The following is a 24617-nucleotide window of genomic DNA, read 5'->3' as shown; positions in this document are numbered from 1 at the left end:
GCCAGAGTCAACATGATCCTGAAAATAGCCATCAAATTAATGCCATCACATAATAGTTAATTGGGCCTATATGCACCATAGCCAGCCCAAGACCAACGGGCTCCAGAGACACTTAAAACCGAGCCTGATGGCCTGTTATGCCCTAATGGAAGACTGACTGCCTGGCAGGTGTAAATGGTAAATGGCTGCATTTAGCGCTTTTATCCAAAGCGCTTTACAATTTGTTCCTCAAAATGTTCTACCCATTCACTCACATTCACACACCGATGGCGGAGGCAACCATGCATGCAAGGTGCCAACCTGGCTGCACATCGGGAGCAATTAGGGGATAATAAGAGTCTTGCTCAAGAAGCCTCAAGGACACCACGACACGATGCCTGGGATGAGCGGGATTTTAACCGGGAACCTTCGGATTACCACACGACTGCTCTCCTGGGCCACTGTCGCCCCCAGGTGTTTAAGGGGGTTCATATATCATCATGCTGTCATATAACTATTACTTTGGCTATAATATAGATCGCTGAATGGTTGAAAATGGGGGACCCTGATGTAAACAAGACGAAAGTCTTTCTCTGGTCTGCATCCCCTTAACAATTGTATGTATTGAGCTGTACTGTATACTGTACCCATTCTGCAATCTGTTAATACAGTTTTCAATCAATCAATCAATCAATCAATCAATCAATCAATCAATCAATCAATTCAATCAATCAATGCAATCAATCAATCAATCAATCAATCAATGTCTCTCTGACTCTGGCATGGGGAGAGTGAGAGGGAGAGATGATGTATGTCGCCTTGTCCCTTTGGCTTGCATGCGGTGTGAGACAGTATACGAGGCGAGACACCAGCCCTTGCCCATATGACCGACCCCCAGCAGTCTGCCTGCTTGACTTGCCAGGAATGTGCCTCGCCAGCAACAGCTCTACTTTTTTAGACCCGGGCGGATCAGTACTAGGGACACCCGATCCCCCCGTCCCGAATCCCGTTGAGCTGCCTGCTTGCCCCACCGGGCGTCACAGGATATAGGCTATACCACGGCCACTCTCCGGCCCCCAGACCATCTTTAGACAAAACCAGACCGCTGTCGCGAGCGACATCACAGCAGGCCCTCTGGCCCTTATATGAATGGAAACCTTCTGGTTCAGTGATGGACACACACAAGCTGTCTGCTGAACATGGATTTGGGGCCTTGGTTTTGATTGATTGATTGAAAAGTTTATTAACAGATTGCAGAATGGGTACAGCAGTACAGCTCAATACATACAATTGTTAAGGGGATGCAGACCAGAGAAAGACTTTTGTCTTGTTTACATCAGGGTCCCCCATTTTCAATTCATCATATGACACACACGACATACAGATAAACAGTACTGCTACATCTATACATTTATGACATATCAGATTTGCAAATACAGTACTGTTTGTGTTACAAAAAGTGTCCAGAAAAGAGTGTTTGACGTATACATTGGAGGAGGTTGGGTAGGTGGGGTGGGGTTGGGTGGGGTGGGAGGGTGGGGGACACTGTACACTGTACATTGGAATACTGACAAAGCCATACTTGGTCATTTACTGTACAACTGGTTAGGACATTTGTAGGGGCCAGTTTCGAATTGCAGTCTCCCGTAGGTGTTTTTTACAGCATAGGGCGTTCCACATTGATGTGGCATAATTGCGAAATGTGTTTAGTCCCTTGTTTGAGCCGAATCTGGGTTTAACATGATTTGTGGAGCTTCCTCTGGTGTTGTGATCGTGGTATTCACTGACCTTTGGGAAGTATTTTGACATGTACATGGGTACCTTGGTCGTGTAGTGTATCTTGTAGACCAGGCCCATTGCAAGTTGCTGTACTCTGTCATCTACTCTAAGCCATCCTAGGTTGTCAAAGTGGGCAGGGGTGAGGTGGGTTCTAGGAGTCAGGTCAAGCAGTAGTCTGACTAGTTTGTTTTGAGATGTTTGTAATTTGGTTTTTAGTGCCTTTGAGGTGCTTTGGTACCATGAGGTGCAAGCATAGTCGTAGTACCCTTGAATGAGTGCTCCTGCCAGAGTCTTCAGGGTATTCTTGTTTACCAGAGAGGAGATCCGGTACAAGAATCGAGTTCGTTGGTTGACTTTTTTTATTACATTGGTCTATTGTCACATTCTGGTTTTTGACCTATTCGTTCATTTAGGCCTATATATATATCTATAAAACAATATATATATATATTGAGAGTTAGCCTGTTTGAAAATGTTTTTAAATCACACTCCCTCAATGGCAATCTGTGACTGTCATATACCTGCCTTATTATGCGAAAAATACAGAGGCCATATACATTTAATATTGATAATTCACAAAATAGCCGGCCCTAAACCATAGTGGGGCGACCTGGTGGCAGGTCGAGGACATTTCAGGTATAGCCAGGGACGTCAGATTTGTCTGAATGAATGAATGAATGAATGAATGAATGAATGAATGAATGAATGAATGAATGAATGAATGAATGAATGAATGAATGAATGAATGACATTTTTATTTAACAGATTGCAGAATGGGTACAATACAGTACGGCTCAATACACACAATTGTTAAGGGGATGCAGACCAGAAAAAGACGTTTGTCTTGTTTACATCAGGGTCCCCCATTTTCAATTCATAGTGAAAAGTCTCTCACCTTTAGCCACAGTCTGTCTCTCACTATAGCCTGCCCACCATAGCATAGTCGTAATCGTAATAAGGCTAATGCTATACGCTTATCAATTTAATCAAAGTGCCATTGGCCAAATGTAGCCTATACTTGGATCTTTGTCACGGGGTAATGAACTCAAAAAAGTCTAATAACATGCATATATATATATATATATATTTTTTTTTTTAATATATTATCGAAATCATTTAGACCAAAATCCAGCTCAGTAGCCTACATAATGGGACAATTCTTCGCATTTCTCAGTTTATAGACCATGACCACCTGTTGAGGCTTGAGGGTGTGTTTGGCTTTTTTTAAACGTCTTGACCGGGCGGAGCTAGAAGACGCACTGACAGCAGCCTATGATTACAACAACAACACACGGAACGCCATCTGTTCTGTTTTTCTTCCGTGAAATCCGAGCCCATGTAAGTATACTGTAGCAGCCTATACACCAAATTAGATTATTCCCAACCTCGGACCTACCTATTCCACCCTGTAGCCGAGCCATTCCTTGCCCTGTGGTCAATATGTTTTATGATCGCAGCACTTGTTATTATAACTTAAGACTTATTGTATTACCATGCTATTATCAGACCTCTATTTTCAGCGAATAGCGAGCATACATACTATTCTACAACAATCGTCGTGAAATCTAGCCTACATTGTATATTACATTGTTACACTTTATATATATTTTTTGCGACGCAATCAAGTCGAGTTTATTCGAAACGCAGGATTGCAGTCCGGTATGGTAGGAGGAGAGTGTTGTTGGCAACTTGGCTCGCCTGGGCTAAAAAGTCGAGACATGCAGCCATGGGACATTAAATGTGGAAGTAGAAGCTAAACGTTTGTAGGACAGTAGAAGAACCGAAGGACCATTCTCCCACGCAGAGAGATGGACGACGTACTGCTGTCAACCATGGCTGCGTAGGAGTGTGGTGGTGGATAGAGTAGGGTATATCTGCAGAGCCGCAAGCCCAACGTCTGGGCGGGGCTTCGTGGCTTGTACTCGGTTTGAGGCAATAGGGTCCAGCTGCAGCCCTGGAGATTGTTCCAGATTGAGCAACTTCCGCCCGATCCCACGACATTTCTCCCGGGACATGACAATGTGCGCTGATTGGCGGAAAGTACGGAAGTATCTCGAAGTACGTCTGACGTTGAACGTCAAAATGAACGCATGAAATAAACTAAAATGTTAAAACCCATTTAGACTGTTTCTCATTCCTGTACTGTTGTTTATACTCTTTGATTGATTGATTGATTGAAAACTTTATTAACAGATTGCAGAATGGGTACAGTACAGTACAGCTCAATACATACAATTGTTAAGGGGATGCAGACCAGAGAAAGACTTTCGTCTTGTTTACATCAGGGTCCCCATTTTCAATTCATATTGACATTTATGACATACATGACATACAGATAGACAGTACTGCTACATCTATACATTTATGACATACCAGATTTGCAAATACAGTACTGTTTGTGATACAGAAAGAGTCCAGAAGAAAAAGTATATACATTTGACGTAGAAACTGTACATCGGAGGAGGTTGGGGGGGGGGGACTTATCCCAATCAGAGAGCGTCTGCCAGAAACCAGAAATGCGGCTACCTTTGGTAATCACGCAGGAAGAAGGGGGAATACCCTTAACAATTGTGTGTATTGAGCTGTACTGTATTGTACCCATTCTGCAATCTGTTAATACAATTTTCAATCAATCAATCAAGACCGCGTCGCGGGCACGGCATTCCGTTCTCAGAATGGATTTGACTCGAGAGAGATCATCAGCAGGCTATATATGATATTCAGACTCTAGATCTATTTGCAGAGCCAGATGAGATGAGGCAACCTGTGCGATTGGCTCTTGACAACTAATTTTGCACGTACTGTATACAGTATGTGTGTATGCGCGCACTGCGGGAGCCGGGAGGTGGCCAGAAGCGCGCAACTAGCCAACTACTATTATTACTACTATATTAGTAGTAATAATCCGGGGGATCCGCTCTATACAATGCAGACCCACGGCTCTCGTATTATAATGAGCCCGCGAGGCGTGTTATTATTAGAGTTAATAATATTGTATATTGTTTACAGACGTCATTCGTGTTATATCTGATCTTGGTAATATAACAAGGAATCATCACAGACACGGAGGTACTCAGTAACGACGCTTTATACTTGATAGCAGGTAAATACCATGACAACCACAGGTGCGCAATCACCACGTACATATACAGGGCGAGTACGGCGATCGCCCTGGGACAAACCCAACCCAATACATAACAATTCGAGATACGTCAGACGTACTTCGAGATACTTCCGTACTTTCCGCCAATCAGCGCACATTGTCCTGTCCCGGGAGAAATGTCGTGGGACCGGGCGGAAGTTGCTCAATCTGGAACAATCTCCAGGGCTGCAGCTGGAGGCTACTCGTTTGAGGCGGGTCTTCGGGGCTTGGACTAGGTTTGACTGTGCGTGGGCGGGGCGTCGGGGCTTGTACCTTGTCTTGTTTCCTGTAAAACCCGGAAGTAGTCAGTTTGTGCTGTTTATTTTTAACCCTAACCCTAACCTTAACCCTAACCCTAACCCTAACTAACCCTAACCCTAACCCTAACCCTAACCCTAACCTTAACCTTAACCCTAACCCTAACCTGGCTGCAACACAGAACACAGAAATGCAAATGCTGTCGAGTCCTCACTGCTTGTAAAAATAAACCCAATAGGGGCTATCTGCAGAGCCGCAAGCCCAACGTCTGGGCGGGGCTTCGTGGCTTGTAGTCGGTTTGAGGCGGGGCTTCGGGGCTTGTACTCAGTTTGACTGTGCATTCGGGCTTTGTACTCGGTTTGACTGTGCAGTAGTCAGTTTGTGCTGTTTATTTTTTACAAGCAGTGAGTGACTCGACAGCATTTGCATTTCTGTGTTCCGTGTTGCAGGTTAGGGTTAGGGTTAAGGTTAGGGTTAAGGTTAAGGTTAGGGTTAGGGTTAATATCGCCGTAGACTAAAGACGCACTTCTTCAAATCATTATCTGAATAAAAAAAAAAAAACCTAATAACCTAACTATAGACCAAATAGCATTTTAAGTATACTATCAAAAGTCATGGAAAAAATCATTCATGAACAGATCAATACATATTTAGTGAGTAACAATATCCTATTTGAGCATCAGTCAGGCTTTAGACAATCTCATTCCACTGAGACTTGTCTGGTGTATTTGACTGACTGCATCAGAAAGGAGATTGATGCAAAGAAATTCTGTGGAATGATCATGTTGGACCTACAAAAGGCCTTTGATACGGTTTACCATAGTGTCCTTTTATTTAAATTGAAGGCGATTGGGTTTAGTGGGTCAGCGTTGAACTGGGTCATCTCATATCTATCAGGCAGGTCTCAGATGGTAGATGTAAATGACACCTACTCCTCAGCCAAGGCGATCACCTGCGGGGTGCCTCAAGGGAGTGTCCTGGGGCCTCTCTTCTTTCTCATTTACATAAATGATATGAAGAATGCCTGTTCATCAGACCTTTTTCTTTATGCGGATGACTCAGCCATTCTGGTCTCCCATAAGGACTTGGCAGTAGTGGAGAGGACCCTTAGTGAGGAGCTATCAAATGTGCAGACATGGTTGTCAGATAACAAACTGACTAGGCAGAATTTCAGAAAATGTGCTTGTATAAAGTGCTGAAGGCATTTCGTGTTTATTTTTGGTACACCAACATTGGAATCCCCCAAGTCTTAGCTTTATTCAGGTACCAAGTTTATGCAAGTAGCTCTTATAAATCTGGATATATAAGCATTTTAATGTAAGCATGCTGTTTTAGGCGAATTTTCTAAAAATAAATGGTGGGGCTTAATGAGTTAAGTGTGACTACACAAGGTACAAACTTGAATTAAATGTGCTTTTGTAAGTTTTCTTACATGGAGGATCCGATGCCATATTCAGATTTATATCTCATATAGACTAGAATTGTAACACTATGAATAATTTCTCAGCTATTGTTATTATTTTCAAAGAGATGTGCTGTGATGGAACCTTTGCAGATTCTACAAAGGCTCATCACAGCTTACAGAGCAGGTCGTAAGGTAGACCTTGACAATATCCTCCAGCATGAGTGTAATGGCAGAATTTCTTCTGAGTTTCGTTTACCATTTCGTTTTCAGTGCGTGCAGCAAAAAAGTTTCAGACTCGTGTCCAATGGCTAATACAAATCTGTATCCACAGTTATGATGTACACTCACGGACTCCAGGATTACGTTTGAAGGTTCTTTACTTTCTTTGGGCAGTCACACAATATACAACATCATTCTTCAACAGGATATAGATCGAATTAGGATCGGTGGACTACGTTTTGGACTACGTTTTGGACTACGTTTTGGACTACGGTCAAAAAGTTATGTGCTTCCATACTGCATGGGCACTGTCTCACTACTAACTAGGCACTTCAAGTTCACTGCATATAAAGACTCTCGCACATGCGCAGTAACACATCTAACGTACATGTAATGTTAATTCTTAGAAATAATTCGCAACTAAACTATAAATATGGCTTATAGCATACCACAGCTTTACAAATTAAACTACTGCTCGTTTTCTAAATATATAAAATACAAGTATATTCAAAATATAAACTTTCAAGGTTTGGCTCTTACATTGCCGGCCTCTAATTGGAAGACAAGCAGGCTGCCAATTACTCAATAAACAAACTAGAGCCAACGTAAATTTCCAAACATAAAGCATTATCCTATATGCCAGGGCTATTCAACTAAATTGTTCAGGGGGCCACATTGTCAGAAACCCAAGGGGCCAGGGGCCGGACTGCCACGGCGCCTCCCTGTGCTATGAATATAATATACACTTGACACAACACGCAACCACATTTTCACAACTTTTATTTAAAGGGGAACTATTTTACTATTTCTTTCACTATTTGGGCACTTTTACACAATTCCTGTGGGTTTATGGAACACCTCTGTAATTTTTTTTTTTAATTCATTGTTTTGTATTTCTAATCAAGTACTCAAAAACAGCATTTTTCTACCTCAAGATCTTAAGCCGTTTTGAGCCTCATGGGCTCCAACCACAGTGGGAACTGTGTGGAAACTCAGCTGATTATCATGCAGCGGTGTCTCTCTGACATCACAAATCAGCACATTTTCAGATGACTCAGTTCAGTGAGGGTGAATATTGTGAGAGGAGAATTGGAAGAATGCGCCAATATGAGAATTAGAGACATAGATCATATTAATATAAGTCCACATAGCTAGGAAACAATGCTAAACACTGCGGGCCGCCAGTTGAATAGCCCTGCTATATGCTAATCAAATTCTAGCGTGAATGTAATGAACGTACAAAGGATACGTAGATCAAAGTTCTTTTGTTTAACTGTCCTTCTCATAGATGAGACACAGCTTATCGACAGGTCTTTCAAGGGTGTTCGTCTTCGTCTTGACCAGCACACGCCTCACAAGTCCGTTTGCATCGGGAATGATCTGAGCGACTCTTCCCAGCAACCATGAGCTCCGTGGCGCTGATTCATCCAAGATCATGACGACATCTCCAATTGACAGATTCTTCTTGATCTGGGTCCATCGCTGACGCTCTTGCAACTGGGGAAGGAACTCACGCACCCATCGCTTCCAGAATAAGTCGGCGAGATATTGTATCTGCTTCCATCTTCTGCATGCGTATGAATCCTCCTTGCTGAACAGTCCAGGCGGCATGACTGGCTGCTTCTTCATCAGTAGTAAGTGGTTAGGGGTCAATGCTTCGAGGTCTGAAGGGTCGTCTGTTGTTGTTGTGAGTGGTCTGTCATTTAGTATGTATTCCACTTCACACACAGCAATGTGTGTAGACACTCATCACTGACTGTTTGTTCCTTCAGCACAGATCTCATTACTTTCCTTACAGATCGGATCTGTCTCTCCCAGACTCCTCCAAAATGTGAGCCTGCAGGTGGGTTGAAAACCCTGATTCCTCTTTGCATCAGTGCATCTTGAATCTTTGCTTGATTCCACTGCTGAATCGACTCTCGCAGCTCACGCTCAGCGGCTACGAAATTTGTCCCATTGTCTGAGCGCATAATTGCTACTTGTCCTCTCCTGCACAGAAAACGACGGATTGCATTCACACACGAGTCAGTGTCAAGCAAGTGCGCTACTTCAAGGTGTACTGCTCGCGTAGTGAGACAGGTAAACAGGACGCCATATCTCTTCACAGTGCTGCGGCCCTGCTTCACGTCAAACGGACCAAAATAATCCACCCCTACGTTAGTGAAAGGGGGCTTGTCAGGTTCCAGCCTGTCTGGAGGCAAGTTTGCCATCTTTTGTCCGAGGGTCTTGCCTTTGACCTTTCTGCAGACCACACATCTTGACAAGAACTTCCTCACCATTGAGTTCGCTGAGGGGATCCAATACCTTTGACGCAAACGTGAGAGCATATAGTTTCTTCCACAGTGTCCGATTTTCTCATGAGTGTCTCTCAGAATCAGTGTAGTGGCGTGCGAATCCTTTGGGATGATGACCGGATGCTTCACATGCTCCGGCATAGCAGATGCACAGAGACGGCCTCCGACCCTCAGAACTCCATCCTGGATCACTGGGTCAAGCTTTGTTAGATGACTGCTCTTCTTCACGTTGCTTCCTTTCTCCAGCATGAGTACTTCTTCAGGGAAATGCTGGGTTTGAGTGAATCTGATGATCTCCAACTCAGCTCTCGTTAGACATTCAACTGTCAAGGTGCCCACGTCTGGCATCATCTTGTTGTCGTTCTGGTTGTCATTTCTTGTTTGACGATCGGGATCTGTTTGTAGATCTGTCTTCTTCTTCCTACAGCGCTGTAGCAGCATATCCTTCAGTCGGAGAATCCAGGCGACGGCTCTTTTCAATCTGTACCAGCTGGAATAGTGGTTGATCAGCTTGTTCACAGCGTCTGTGTCTTCGACTGCGTGTGTAAGGTGTACGTGTCTCACCTCGCTGTCGTCCTCTTCGACCTTCATCTCGGCAGGTCTGTCCGGCCATTGACTCTCTGGTTCTCGAAGGAAAGCTGGACCATGAAACCAGCTAGGGCTCTCCATGAACTTGGTAGGTGTAAGCCCCCTGGAAGCACAGTCGGAAGGGTTGATTGAGGTATTGACATACTTCCATTGGTGCGCCTTCGTTGCATCTCTGATGGTGGCGACACGGTTGGCAACGAAGGTCTTGAAACGCAGTGTTTCATTCTCTATATATCTCAACACGGTTGTGCTGTCAGTCCAGAATGTCGAGTCATGAAGGTCCATCTGGAGCTCTCGTCTCAACATCTTGTCAGTGTTCACGGCCACTACCGCTGCTGTCAATTCCATTCGTGGAATAGTAGTTTGCTTTGTTGGAGCAACACGGGCTCGTCCCATCATGAAGGCGCAGTGAACCTGTCCATTGCCGCTTGTCAGTCTGAGGTAGGAGACTGTCCCGTATCCATTTTCAGACGCGTCAGAAAAGTGATGAAGCTGTGCTTCTGCAACAGGTCCGAAGTCCACTGGTCTTACACATCTGGTCACACCCACTTCTGACAGTTGGTGAAGCTCTTGCAGCCACGTTGTCCATTTTTTGGGCAAACTTTTTAGGAATTTCGTCGTCCCATGCAAGCCTTTCTTTGCACAGCTGCTGCATGAGCATCTTTGCAGGGAGGATTGCTGGGGCAAGGAAACCCAGAGGGTCGTAAATAGAGCTGGTTACTGAAAGGATTCCTCGTCTTGTGATGGGTCTGTCTTTAAGATTGATCCTGAACTTGAATGAGTCGGACTCGATGCACCACAACACTCCTAAGACCCTTTCCACAGGGAGAGCATCGTTGGTCAGATCCAGGTCTCTCAGTTCGTTTGCTCTTTCGTTGTCTGGGACAGACGCAAGCAGCCTGCGACTGTTACTTGTCCATTTGGTCAGGTGAAAACCTCCGTCGGCGCACAATGCGGTGAGGTCTGCTCGTAGGGCGATAGCTTGAGTTTAGTTGGAGACCGACTTTAGACAGTCGTCTACATAAAAGTTCTTGAGAACTGTGTCTACAGCCTCAGGTGGAGCCTTGCTCCTATTCTCTTGTGCTGTCCTCTGTAGAGCAAATGTGGCGCAGCTGGGTGAGGAGGTCGCACCGAAGAGGTGCACAACCATCTTGTACTCAGCAATGTCCTGGGTGATGTCTCCCTCGGGCCACCACAGGAAGCGCAAGAGATCAGTGTCTTCATCAGGCACGCGCACTTGGTAGTACATCTTTTCGATGTCAGCCATCATGGCGACCGGCTCCTGTCTGAAGCGAGTCAACACTCCGACCAGGGTGTTCGTTAGGTCTGGTCCTTGTAGAAGCTCACTGTTCAATGAGACTCCTTGGTAGCTGGCGCCACAGTCAAACACCACACGAATCCTTTTCTTCTGTGGGTGGAAGACTCCATGATGGGGAAGGTACCATACTTTTCCATCCTGACGACTTAACAGTCTTGTTGGTACTTTCACTGCATATCCTGCGTTAATCATGTCACACATAAAGCTGGTGTACTCTGCATGGAACTCAGGATTCCTCTTCAGCTTGGTCTTGAGGTTTAGTGCTCGCTGCATAGCAGCACTTCGATTGTTTGACATTTGGACACTCGCTCTCTTCAGCGGCAGATTTATGTAGTAATGTCCATCCACATAGCGTGCAGAGCCTGACACAAAGTCCATGAAACGATGGTCCTCTTGTGACATCTCTAACTTGTCATCACAGTTTCGTTCGGGAAAGTCATGGTTATATTGCTGGAGAAGAAGCCGTTCTATATCCTCAGTCTCGACAGCAATTCTGTTCACTGCAGCACTTGATTGTTCACCGTCACGTGCTGTAGTGTCCGTTGGCTCTTCCAGTGGACCATTCAGAATCCACCCAAGAGCAGTTTTGACCGCATATGGTCCGTTTGCTTGGCTGTGGATCACTTTCCATGGCTCTAGCAGCTTGTGTTCTCTTGTTCCAATGAGAAGCTCCACTTCGGCGTTGATGCGTGGCAACCTGACTTCGTTGAGGTACGGCCATTTGTCAACATCCTTTTGTTGTGGAATGTTCTTCACGGAGACGGGATGTTCCTCTGTGTGAACACTTTGGACAGTTCAATGAAGTTATTCTCCTCTAACCCACTAACTTCCAAGTCAGTGAGGATGTAACTCTCCACTCGCTTCTTTGCATTGATGGTGCTTAGCACTAGCTCCGTCTTTCTGCCTTGAATGTTCAATCGCTCTGCCAGTGTCTCTGTACAAAACGTTGCAGAGCTGCCTGGGTCCATGAATGCATAGACCTCCACAGCTTTGTTGCTTTTCTTGTTCTTTACTCTGACTGGCACTATGGCGAGCACGCAGTTGTCTCCGGCCCCAGTGCAGGCACTTAACACTTTGTTTTCCTCTGTACTGGCTTGGGAGGCGAGTTCATCTTCTTTTGAGGCAACTTCTGTTGTCTTCTCCTTTGCGCCTTTGTCTTGCCTTGCAAAATGTAGCATGCTGGGATGCTTTATGGAACAGTGTTCACATGTCATTTTCTTTTTACACTCCTTGCTAAGGTGGCCTTTCACCAGGCAGCCGAAACAGAAGCCGTTCCTCTTCAGAAACTCCACTCTTTCCTTATGTGGTTTGTCTCTTAGCTTGCGACATTCTTCCAGGGTGTGACCTTTCTCACAGGACACACATGGCTTTGTAAAGGCACGGTTGAAGTATGTAGCATCCTTTGATTTTGATGATTCACCTTTTTCATCATCCACTTGTTCAGCACTGGTAGCGAAGCTGCTTCCCCTTTTAGCTTCTCTTTGATCTTTCTTTCCGTGCTGAGGTTTCTTTGTATCTTTCTTGTCCGCTGTTGCAGAGTCGAGATCTCCAAAGAGAGGGTCAGATGTGATCTTTGCTTGGCGATCTACGAAGCTCACCAGATCTGTAAACTTGGCTCGCCTCCGACGGCGTTCTTGAAGGTCATATGCATGAACTCTCCATCTCTCTCTCATCTTGAATGGCAGCTTAGCAACAACCGCCCTCATGGTCGTCGGATTGTCCATCTCTTCCATGTAATCGACATCTTCCATAGCGTTGCGACAGCTCACAAGAAACACTGAAAAAGCGCTGAGGGCTTTCCCATCCTCTGACTTTATCAACGGCCAATTGCAAGCCTTGTTGATCAAAGAGTCTGCGATCTTCAGCGGGTCTCCGTAACGTTCATGAAGCAGTCTCACTGCCTCTGCATATCCACGCACTGCAGTCATATGGTGGCAGCTCTTCACGAGGTCCTGTGGTTCCCCTCTGGTGTACTGCTCTAAGAAGTACAGTTTGTCAGCGCTGCTGTCGGCTCGTGCATCAATAGCATGATTGAAAGCTCTCATGAAGGATCTGAACTCTAATGGTTCTCCACTGAACACTGGCACGTCTCTTTGTGGCAAACGAGAGAGCTCCTGGTTCTTTGCGAGCATTTCAGCGAGGTCTGTCTGTCGCTGCATGAGCCGATACATTTCTCTAGCACTGTCCATTTGTTGCGGACTGTCATCATGTAGTTGATGATCATCACATTGTTCTGTATCAGGTCTCAGATGAGTATGTTGTTGCTTGGAAGTACTTTTCACTGGAAACGTGGACATTTCTTTCTTTTGTGGCTTGGCGGGTTGGGCGCCACTCGTGCAGCCATACCCAGCTCCAGACTCCGATTTTACCTGGCGCAGCGTAGTCGACACGCGTTTGTTCCTGCTCACATTGCTCCGCTGTTCCTCACATTCCTGGTACACTTTGATCTTTGCATTGGATACTGCTAGAGCTGTATTGATCTCTAACTGTTCCCGTTCAGCTTTAAGCTTTGCTTCTTTTTTGTCTAATGCCTGCATTTCTGTCAGGGCTGTCTTCTGTGCCATGAGGGCAGCTCTGGTTGCTTCTTCTTTAATGCGTGCTGAACTTGTAGTAGAAGCACCTGTGGCTGCATTAGACACACTGTCCTTACTTGTCACCTCATTGTTACATATTGCAGCCTGAATCCATTCTTGTATCTTTGTGATAAATTGTTCACATTTATCTGCTTTAGGCTGAAACCACAGGTCTTGATCAGCATTCTTTTCTTCTTCATCACTGAGATATAACAGCACCAAGTGATTAACGTGTGTAAATTCTTGATAGAATGTGTCATACATTCTTATTTCCCTCTGCACAATAGTTATATCAGGGGCTTGTTCCTCTTCATTTGCCAGAAGACTTTCTATTTCGTTTGACTTTGCAGTTAATTGTCCTAGCTTGCATCTTCTGGCTTTTATAAGCCCAGTTAGCTTGTCCTCTAATCCCTTGGGTGTTAGCTCCCTCTTGCGGACATTCTGTGTAACTGCACCCTCTGGCTCAGGCTCCGTGAGTTTCGCTGCAGTTTCACCGTCCATCTTTGTTGTTATTGATGAGAAGATACAACGTGGGAAGAGAACGGTAATGATTTAACTCTTTGAGTTCTTCAGGTGTCGCATGAGACACTAGACACTTCTTTTATTCAGTTGACATGCACAATGTTCTTATTTGTTTCGTTTTTGCAACGTCGTCATCCAGTTTAGCTCAGCAAAGTAACGTTAGGTTCTAAAGCTGACGTCACGTCACGAGTCCACATGCTGATCGTTGCTAGCTCCTGCTTTCGTCGTCAACGAGGGGCTTCTTTAACTAACTCTTCCAATAGCCAGTTTATTTTCTTGATAACGATGTCAATAGCAATATTTCCTCTTGGTTAGACAACTTTTTGACTAATGTAATGGCAGAATTTCTTCTGAGTTTCGTTTACCATTTCGTTTTCAGTGCGTGCAGCAAAAAAGTTTCAGACTCGTGTCCAATGGCTAATACAAATCTGTATCCACAGTTATGATGTACACTCACGGACTCCAGGATTACGTTTGAAGGTTCTTTACTTTCTTTGGGCAGTCACACAATATACAACATCATTCTTCAACAGGATATAGATCGAATTAGGATCGGTGGACTACGTTTTGGACTACGTTTTGGACTACGGTCAAAAAGTTATGTGCTTCCATACTGCATGGGCACTGTCTCACTACTAACTAGGCACTTCAAGTTCACTGCATATAAAGACTCTCGCACATGCGCAGTAACACATCTAACGTACATGTAATGTTAATTCTTAGAAATAATTCGCAACTGAACTATAAATATGGCTTATAGCATACCACAGCATTACAAATTAAACTACTGCTCGTTTTCTAAATATATAAAATACAAGTATATTCAAAATATAAACTTTCAAGGTTTGGCTCTTACAATGAGCTCATGCCCATCCCGCCATCTCTGGCCACAACTAACGGTAGTCTACATTCCACCAACAAGTCTGTGTTAGCAAATATACTGAGGAAACAAGTTAAAACCCCTGCAGATCTTACCCTTCAGGGACCCAGCTGCCTGGTCATTGATGGCCAAGCTCTGGTAATGGCACTCGGAAAGCCGCCAGACACTACAACATTTGGTGACTATGCCAACAAGTTCACTGACACCGTGTTGAAGATGGGAGCAAAATACCAGAGGGTAGATGTCGTCTTTGACAGATACCATGACCAATCCATCAAAACAGGCACAAGGGTGAAACGCAAACAGCGCCACAGACCAGTACGTCGTGAAATCAAAAACAAGTCTGTTCCACTTCCTGCCGATTGGTCGAGCTTCATGGCCCTTGAAGACAACAAATCAGATCTCGCTCAACTACTCTCAAACCACCTGATAGAACACAGCCCGGATGATGAACACTGTAGTTGTAGTATCAGGGGGGGTTTGCTGAAGCGACAACTGTCAAGTCAACAGATCCAGATCTTGAAGTCTCCTCTCTGAGTGCTGACCATGAGGAAGCTGATACACGATGATTTTACACTGCATCCAGGCTCCAATGGAAACAATCGTTGTGTCAGCGTGTGACACAGATGTGCTGCTTCTACTCTTGGCTCACTATGACAGAATCCGATGTATGCATCTCTACATGAAAGCTGGGACATCGAAGGATCCAAAATATTTTCCAGTACATGACATTAGAAAGCTACTATCTGATGATCAACTGGACACAATCCTTGCCTTCCATGCCCTCACCGGATGTGACAGTGTGTCCCAGTTCAGTGGTCACGGAAAGAAAACAGCCTGGCAGGTGTTCGACCACCATCACACTGATCTTGCTGGCCTTGGGAAGGGCCCTTTCACAGAAGATCTTCTGACATCAACAGAGAGATTCATCTGCAAGATCTATGGTGTGCCTGAGGTGGATACGTGCAACAAAGCAAGAGTCAAGTTATTCTGCAAAGGCCGTCCACAAGAGACTCTGCCACCAACCTCGGATGCAGTGAAGTTCCACATCATGCGCTCAGTCTCACACTATCAAGCAAGCATCTGGAACCAAGCTCACCTGCCGCACCCTGATCTTCCTCCCGTTGATGAAATGGGGTGGATACACAAGGAAGGACAGCTAGTGCCACGGCTACTCTCTCTGCCACCCATGCCTAAAGCCTGCAGGGAGTTCACTTGCCCTCATCCAATGTCACTTTGACTATGCTTGCACTTCATGGTACAGCAACATATCCAAACAAATGAAGACAAAGCTCCAGACCTCCCAAAACAAACTAGTGAGACTCCTGGACAACCTTCACTTTAGGACTCACCTAACGCCAGCCCACTTTAGCAGTCTGGGATGGCTTAGGGTTGAGGAAAGGGTACACCAGCTTAAAATTCGACTGGTTTTTAAAGTACTGAAAGAAACGGTCCCCAAGTACCTAGTAAATTATTTTAATAAAGTAGGAGATGTCCACAAACACGCCACAAGAGGAAGCCCCACGGACCTGGTCCCGCCGAGAGTCAGGACATGCATGGGGAAAGATGAATTTTTTTCTCGGCTACTGTAATGTGGAATGCCCTGCCAACATTCATAAAACTCCTGAACTCCCCTCTCGGATTTAAATCCGCCCTAAAAACATGGCTCAGCAGCAACTCAAATTGGTCTTAATATGGTTTTTATCTCTTTTATCATAACTTGGCTTTTATCTCTCCTTGTCATGATTTGCTTTTAAGGGTTTGCGGATTTTTTTTTAACATTAGTTGACTGTATGAGTTTTCAGGTTAGGTGTTATTGTACTTATTTTTAGGGTGTCCTGTCTAGTGTACATGTCCATTTGTGTTTTTGTGCCTTTTATGTTCCATGTATGGACCACAATGGAAACAAGCCTTGGCTTTATTGTGTTTTATCCATTTTTGACCAGCGTGTTGACACTGTTATTGTTTGTTTTTCAAATGTTTGTCCTACGATTGTGTCAAAATAAAGTATTCAATCAATCAAATTCAATCAATCATTTACTTATATTGATATGGTAAAATAATCTTTTTATTTTATTATAATCTATTCTATTCTATTCAGGAAAAGTGGCATTGGATGAATCATGCAACTGCAAGACACCTGCGACACCTGCCTGAATACGATTGATGACTGACAATAAATTACTGTACCTAAGCTACTGTACGCATTTAAGGACTATCTAATTTGCATAAATATCATGTTGATGAAAAAAAATCAAGAGAAAAGAGTTTGATGAATAAATCCATGGCCTGGGATCATCCTGCTTTTCTTTCTTATTTGGTTGATGAGTTATGCATCAATAATGACCACCGTTTCTGCTATAAATATTAGTTTCAAGCAACATTTTCACAACTGATCTAAAATCAGGATATGATTTCAAATTCCTCATGTATGCAAACATAAAAAAACACATTTCATTCATGTTTCTACCTTGTTTAGTCAAAAAGATATGCACTTAAATAGATTTCAGCCTGGTGCTGGCGGCCATGTTGGATTTCTCAATTTTGAGGCCTTATTTAAAAATGTTGAGCTTGGTATACAGCAGATTTGGATTCAGAACCCCTTAATACCCCTAGAAATGTTGTGTACCAAAAATAAACACGAAATGCCTTCAGGGTTACAGGGCTGTACGCTAAGCTTTTTCACTAGGGGCACACTTGCCCCTAAATGAGAAATTTAGGGGCAAAGAATATTTTTTAGGGGCAAATTTTTAAATAACTATTTTACCATTATAGTAGGGCTGGGCGATATGGCCTCTAAATGATATCGCGATATTTTGACATTTCCTCTAAAGCACTTAAAAATGCTTGATTGAACCCTTTGATGCATACAGTCACGCCAATATGATGATTATAATAAGTCCCTGCAACATATGTTTGCATTATTAAACCATGAAGATGCTTTAAAAAATAATTTAATGAAAATGTACTAAGAGTAGTCTACTGACACACTAATAAAAAAAAATATTTACATCTAAGACAATTTATATAAAAACTCTTGGGTGCCTTTACACAGTACTGTGTTTTCTATCCACTTTAGCCAAACACACACACACACACATGTATATATATATATATATATATATATATATATATATATATATATATATATATATATATATATATATATATATATATATACACACTACTGTGAGAAAATAATAATCACACAGACTTAATGATTTTAGAATATTTCAGATAATGAAATTAAATGTTTATATCATCAACTATCCAGTTAGTATTTATACTGTGTGTAACATTTGGCTACTTTAAATCATTGAATGTAGAGAGAGAGAGAGAGAGAGAGAGAGAGCCTTCGGGTTTTGATCGTCTAAGCTGCCGTAGGTGATGACGTCACACTCGAATGTAAACAGGAAGAGATGGAGACACACGGAGATGGGAATTGAATGATATACAGAAACGAATAACCAATAAATATGAAGTTATGTTTAAACTTCTGTTGTCAAGCGTTGTCAATATAACCCACCCCCTTTCCTCACGAATGGAACTAGTCTTGTGGAGTCCGCTTTGACCGTTTTCCAGGGTTAGCAGAGATCGCTAGTTAGTTTAGCATAATCCTAATGGAGACCTTGGTTAGAAGCTACCGTTAGCTCATTGCTCGTGTCAATTAAATTGCATGTTATTAAAGGTCCGCGCTGGTCTGTCTAATGAAATTACAACCGCAACATTATATTGCACTGTACAGCCTTGGTTGTAGGCTAATGTTTTACTACAATTTGTATGGATTAATTTAGGAGTGAAATGCGAATGAAGGGTTGAAATCACCACTCGCAAGCTTGCCCCCAGATATTATTTTAAACTCGCACGGACCAAATTAGGGGGCAATTTGCGATCATATCATCGCAGTGTACAGGCCTGGGTTATGATTTTCTGAAAATTGACCCTGTCTATATCTCTTCATCTAGGAAAAACAGATGCCATCCTGTTCGGATCAAAGAAACGGCTTAGTAAAGAAATTGAAATGAAGGTAAGAGTAGGTGAGAAGCAAATAACAAACAAGGACTGGACAAACATCTTACAGGAGAGGCCATGGCTAAAAAAGCCCACACTAAAATCTGCCAGAAAACGAAATTCCTAGCTAGACAATGGAAACTACTGGACCAGGCAACACTTAAAGCTAGCGGGCGCATTAGTACAAAGTCACTTTGACTATGCTGCCACCTCCTGGTTTAGTGGCACTCCACAGGTCCTGAAAAACAAACTTCAGACAGCTCAAAAAAAACAAATGAATGAGAGTAGTCCTTAAACTACTTCCACGCACTCACCTAGGGCCAACATTCTTTAGGCAACTAAACTGGCTTCCGGTCAATAAAAGGGTAATTCACATCAAATTAGGTCTCACACACAAGATACAGGTCAGAAATATCTATCTAATTATTTTAATCGATTCCGTGACAATCATTCATACTCCACTAGAAGGAGCAGTACGGATTTTATTCTGCCAAAATTTTACTCCCTAATGGGCACAAATACTTTTTTATATTCTGCAGCACTGGAGTGGAACAAGCTTCCAGTGGCCCTGAAAAACATCGAAGAGGGGGGAAGTTTTAGACGTGCCACAAAGAAATGGCTAGCCAGTGAAGTATAGAATAGCCACATCTAGGAAGGAGAGGGTAGGGAGTGTTTTTGTATGGGGTTGCTATTATGTTTTATTATGATGCTCTGTTTTTTATTATGATGATCTATGTTTTATTATGATGCTCTATGTTTTATTATGATGCTCTGTTTTAGTATGTTTTATGATGTCTGTCCATGTCCAAAATCAGGGACCATGATGGAAATAAGTGCTTGCACTTTCTCATGTTTTTATCCTTTGGATGCTGTCTTTTACTCCACAATAAAAATCAATCAATCAATCAATCAAACCCTAAAGAACCTTACTGTCATGCACTTGTCCTAAACCTAATAAAACTAACCTACACTGTAGCACTCAACACTTTGATGAACATTGCAGCTGATAGAGTTGTGCCCTTCCTGATGACTTGTCGTACAGAACTTGTAAGTCGCTTTGGATAAAAGCATCAGCTAAATGACTAAATGTAAATGTAAATGTAATATAGGAGCCAAAGCACTCATGAGTTATACCTTATTTGATGATTGTGGACTTCAGGAGGTCGGGGGTCAAGGACTACAGCCCCCTCAGCATCGACGGGGCACCGGTTGAGAGAGTGAACAGCTTTAAGTACCTCGGAGCCTACATATCCGAGGACTTGACATGGACCACACACATTGACAGTGTTGTGAAGAAGGCACGACAACGCCTCTACTTCCTCAGGCGCCTAAGGAAGTTCCAAGTCAGTCAGAAGATCCTTAAGAACTTCTACTCATGTACAATAGAGAGCATCCTGACTGGCAACATCACCTCCTGGTTTGGGAATAGCACTGCACAAGACCGAAGCAGACTACAAAGAGTGACACGTTCAGCCGAACGCACAATTGGAGGGGGGCTCCGCACCCTCCAGAACATTTACAACAAGCGGTGCAGGGGCAAGGCTAAGAGAATCATTAAGGACTCCAGTCACCCGAACAACTGCCTCTTTGAACTGCTGCGGTCAGGCAAGCGATACCGGAGTCTCAAGGCGAGCACAGAAAGACTCAGAAGAAGCTTCTATCCCCAGGCCATCAGGCTGCTCAACGAACAATGAACACTACACAACAACCATCAAACGCACATAGCACACACATCCACACGCACACACTCACTTTAAACAAACACACTGTAGCACCCACTCCCCACCCCACACTTTATAGCACACACTCACTTTAAACAAACACACTGTAGCACCCACTCCCCACACGTTATATTTATTGATAAAGGATTGCACTACAACTCGTACACCTTACTGTAAATTGTACCTAAATTGTACCTCATCCCATTTCTGCTTTGCACTATATAGTATTGTATATTAGTACACTGCATAGTATTGTATATTATATGGTAACTCAGTTACGTCTATTCTGCATCGAACATTGTACATATGTCTATACTGAACACTGTGACCTCATTTTCTACTTCTAATTTACATGCTATACTATGTTATTTGATACTTATCTTGTCTAGCACAGTCTCTGGAGCGTAACAGTAAGAAGCATTTTGTATAAAAGTATTCTGTACTTCTGTATGACAACTATTAAAGAAACTTGAAACTTGATTTTTATTGGCTTAGTTGGCTACACTGTTTAGGTCTACATTTCAGAATACAATGGGACTTAGCTGTATTTAGGTTATTGTATTATATGAATGTTAAGGCTGACCCCTATTAGTCGATTAGTCGACTAATCGGTCTAAAGGAGCCGTAGTCGACTGCCAACCTTAGTAGAATAATATAAAATAAAATTCTAATATATATATATATTTTTTTTAATCATTATTTCCAAAAGAAAAGAGGCCTAGAAGCGTGGCTAACGTTAATGGCACGCATACCAGAGGCTAACTGCCTACGAAAATAGGCACAGAGGCACTGAAAGAGGATTTCACCCATCTAATGAACACACAGACTAGACAAATATCAAGATGTATCCATCAGTGGACCAATTGCATGCTTTTGCAGAGGACAAGAAGCCTTCAGTCGACTCCTTCAGACATTAAGCACCCCCCACAGCCCAAATGGAATGATAAAAAAAAAGAAAAATAATTAAAATATATTCTACTTTTTTTTTGTCTACCAATAGTCGACTAACGGCAAATTTTGGCCTATCATAGTCGACCATCCAAATCCTTAGTCGGGGACAGCCCTAGAATGTTTATATGTTTATTTTTATAACCTTTACATTTATTTGTCATAATAGAACATTCTAGAACATTTGTGATGTCACAGTATGATGTCATAATCAAACATTCTAGAACATTTGTGATGTCACAGTATGATGTCATAATCAAACATTCTAGAACATTACATTTTGTGATGTCACAGTATGATGTCATAATCAAACATTCTAGAACATTTGTGATGTCACAGTATGATGTCATAATCAAACATTCTAGAACATTTGTGTATCTATATATATATTCAACAATTCTCTCAGAAGATCTCATTGTGCATCTTGAAACAGTGCTGAGCAGTACTGAACAGATAGACTAAACAACATAGATTGAAGCCTGCATTTCTAGACCAGGGTGCCTTGCCTACCGTTTTGCTGTGGAAAGAGCCGGCAAGTTGATTTACGGCTTTCAGGTTTGATTGATTGATTGAAAACTTTATTAACAGATTGCAGAATGGGTACAGTACAGTACAGCTCAATACATACAATTGTTAAGGGGATGCAGACCAGAGAAAGACTTTCGTCTTGTTTACATCAGGGTCCCCCATTTTCAATTCATCATAACATATATGACATACACGACATACAGATAGACAGTACTGCTACATCTATACATTTATGACATACCAGATTTGCTAATACAGTACTGCTTGTGATACAGAAAGAGTCCAGAAAAGAGAGTATATACATTTGACGTAGAAACTGTACATTGGAGGAGGTTGGGTGGGTGGGGACTGTACATTGGGGGGGGGGGGGGGGGGGTTGGGTAGGAGGGATGTGTGGGTGGGGGACACTGAACAACTGTACAAGCAAAACTGTACATTGGAATATTGACAACCATACTTGGTCATTTACTGTACATTGGAGGGGGTTGGGTTAGGACATTTACAGGGGCCAGTTTCGAATTGCAGTCTCCCGTAGGTGTTCTTTGAGAGTGGTTTTGAAAGTGGGTAGTGATTCACATTCCTTTACAGCTTTGGGTAGGGCGTTCTACATTGATGTGGCATAATTGCGAAACGTGTTTAGTCCCTTGTTTGAGCCGAATCTGGGTTTAACATGATTTGTGGAGCGCCCTCTGGTGTTGTGATCATGGTATTCACTGACCTTTGGGAAGTATTTTGACATGTACATGGGTACCTTGGTCGTGTAGTGTATCTTGTAGACCAGGCCCATTGCAAGTTGCTGTACTCTGTCGTCTACTCTAAGCCATCCTAGGTTGTCAAAGTGGGCAGGGGTGAGGTGGGTTCTAGGAGTAAGGTCAAGCAGTAGTCTGACCAGTTAGTTTTGAGATGTTTGTAATTTTGTTTTTAGCGCCTTTGAGGTGCTTTGGTACCATGAGGTGCAAGCATAGTCGTAGTACCCTTGAATGAGTGCTCCTGCCAGAGTCTTCAGGGTATTCTTGTTTACCAGTGAGGAGATCCGGTACAAGAATCGAGTTCGTTGGTTGACTTTTTTTATTACATTGGATGCCATTTTGTCACAGGAAACATTTGCCTCTAGGATGGATCCCAGGTAGGTAATTTCTTCTTTCCTTGTGACAATATTGTCACCCACTGTAACTGAGAAGCCGTCGGTCTTGCCGAGTTTGTTATTTGAACCGAAGAGAATGGACTCCGTTTTGCCCATGTGTAATGATAGTTTGTTATCAGCGAGCCATATGCAGATTTTGCCTAGTTCCGAGCTGAGGGTTTTTTCAACCTGTAACTTGTTCCTGTCAGAGACCAGCAGGTGTGGAGGAATTTTGTCATGTGTCGAGTCGGTGGTGATTTTGGAGACTGGGAAAATACAGTTCTTACCTTGTAGTAGTGACGTGAATATTTCATGTCAGTAAACAGCCAAACAAGTTTTAGTTTAGGAAAATTGCTTTAGGATCACTTCTGTAAAGAAAGACCGCTGTGGAAGAGAAATAAACCATTTGGATATCTTTGTTTTACACCGGAGCGGCTGTGGACATTATTTTTCTTTATCAATGAACGTACTACTCACGAGTAAGCAACTTTAACCAGTAGAGTGGACCGTCGGCCCTCATAGTTAAGGTTAAGGTTAGGGTTAGGGTTAAGGGTTAAGGGTACTATGACTATGCTTGCACCTCATGGTACCAAAGCACCTCAAAGGCACTAAAAACAAAATTAAACATCTCAAAACAAACTGGGCAGACTACTGCTTGACCTGACTCCGTCCTAGAACCCACCTCACCAGTGGTGCAGTCGTAATATGGGAACTGGTAACACGCCACGCCACGCGGGTACGTGCATGCGCACAGAACAGATTTTTTCTTTTTTTTTCTTTTTTGAAATAGAGAAGCTGAAAAAGGTAGCAGGATGTAGCCTTCAATATATAAAGAAATTATAGTCAACAGATATGGTTGAAAAACAAACAATGTTTTAAATGTAATAGTTTTTTTTTTTTGATCCACTTTTTCTCCCATTTTCTATATTTTCTCCCATCCCAATTTCGTATCATCCAATTCAACCCTCCCCTGTCACGAACGCTGTTTCTTGCCTCCCACAAGCCGGCTGCAGTGAGGACTAAGTCATACATAGCACAAGTCCCCTCCGGTACTTGAGGTAACAGCAGTCGCATCTTTTCACCTGCGCAGCTCGATCTCTCAGTGTTCGAGGAGTAACGCGTGGGAGGCTCACGCTGCCCCCGACACTTCCTGATTCTACTGCGCAGGCGCACCAACCGACTTGTAGGAGTCGCTTGTTCACAACGTTCGATCCCCACCCTTCAGTTTTTCCCTCCCCGTAATACGGCCAATGTGTATTACTGCGGACGACCAGCCAAACTGAAAAACAATGTGGAGAGCTGGATTCGAACACGCGAATCCTAGCGTCT

The 24617-nt window shown here is 43.2% G+C and overlaps 1 protein-coding gene across 1 annotated transcript in view; it reads left to right on the top strand.

The window, feature by feature from the left end:
* Positions 1-3033: 3033 nt before the first annotated feature.
* The window catches only part of ccsapb (centriole, cilia and spindle-associated protein b), a 48298-nt gene continuing 26714 nt past the window's right edge, over positions 3034-24617 (top strand). Inside the window, exons 1-2 of the mRNA XM_084307939.1 lie at positions 3034-3096; positions 18923-18984. The gene's annotated coding sequence lies outside the window, so the exon portion shown is untranslated. The remainder of the gene's footprint in view (positions 3097-18922; positions 18985-24617) is intronic.

Source organism: Notolepis coatsorum (assembly GCF_963971535.1).
Source record: "Notolepis coatsorum genome assembly, chromosome: 2".
Lineage (NCBI taxonomy): Eukaryota > Metazoa > Chordata > Actinopteri > Aulopiformes > Paralepididae > Notolepis > Notolepis coatsorum.
The sequence above is the reverse complement of the archived record's forward strand: the minus strand, read 5'-3'. Positions and strand labels throughout refer to the sequence as shown.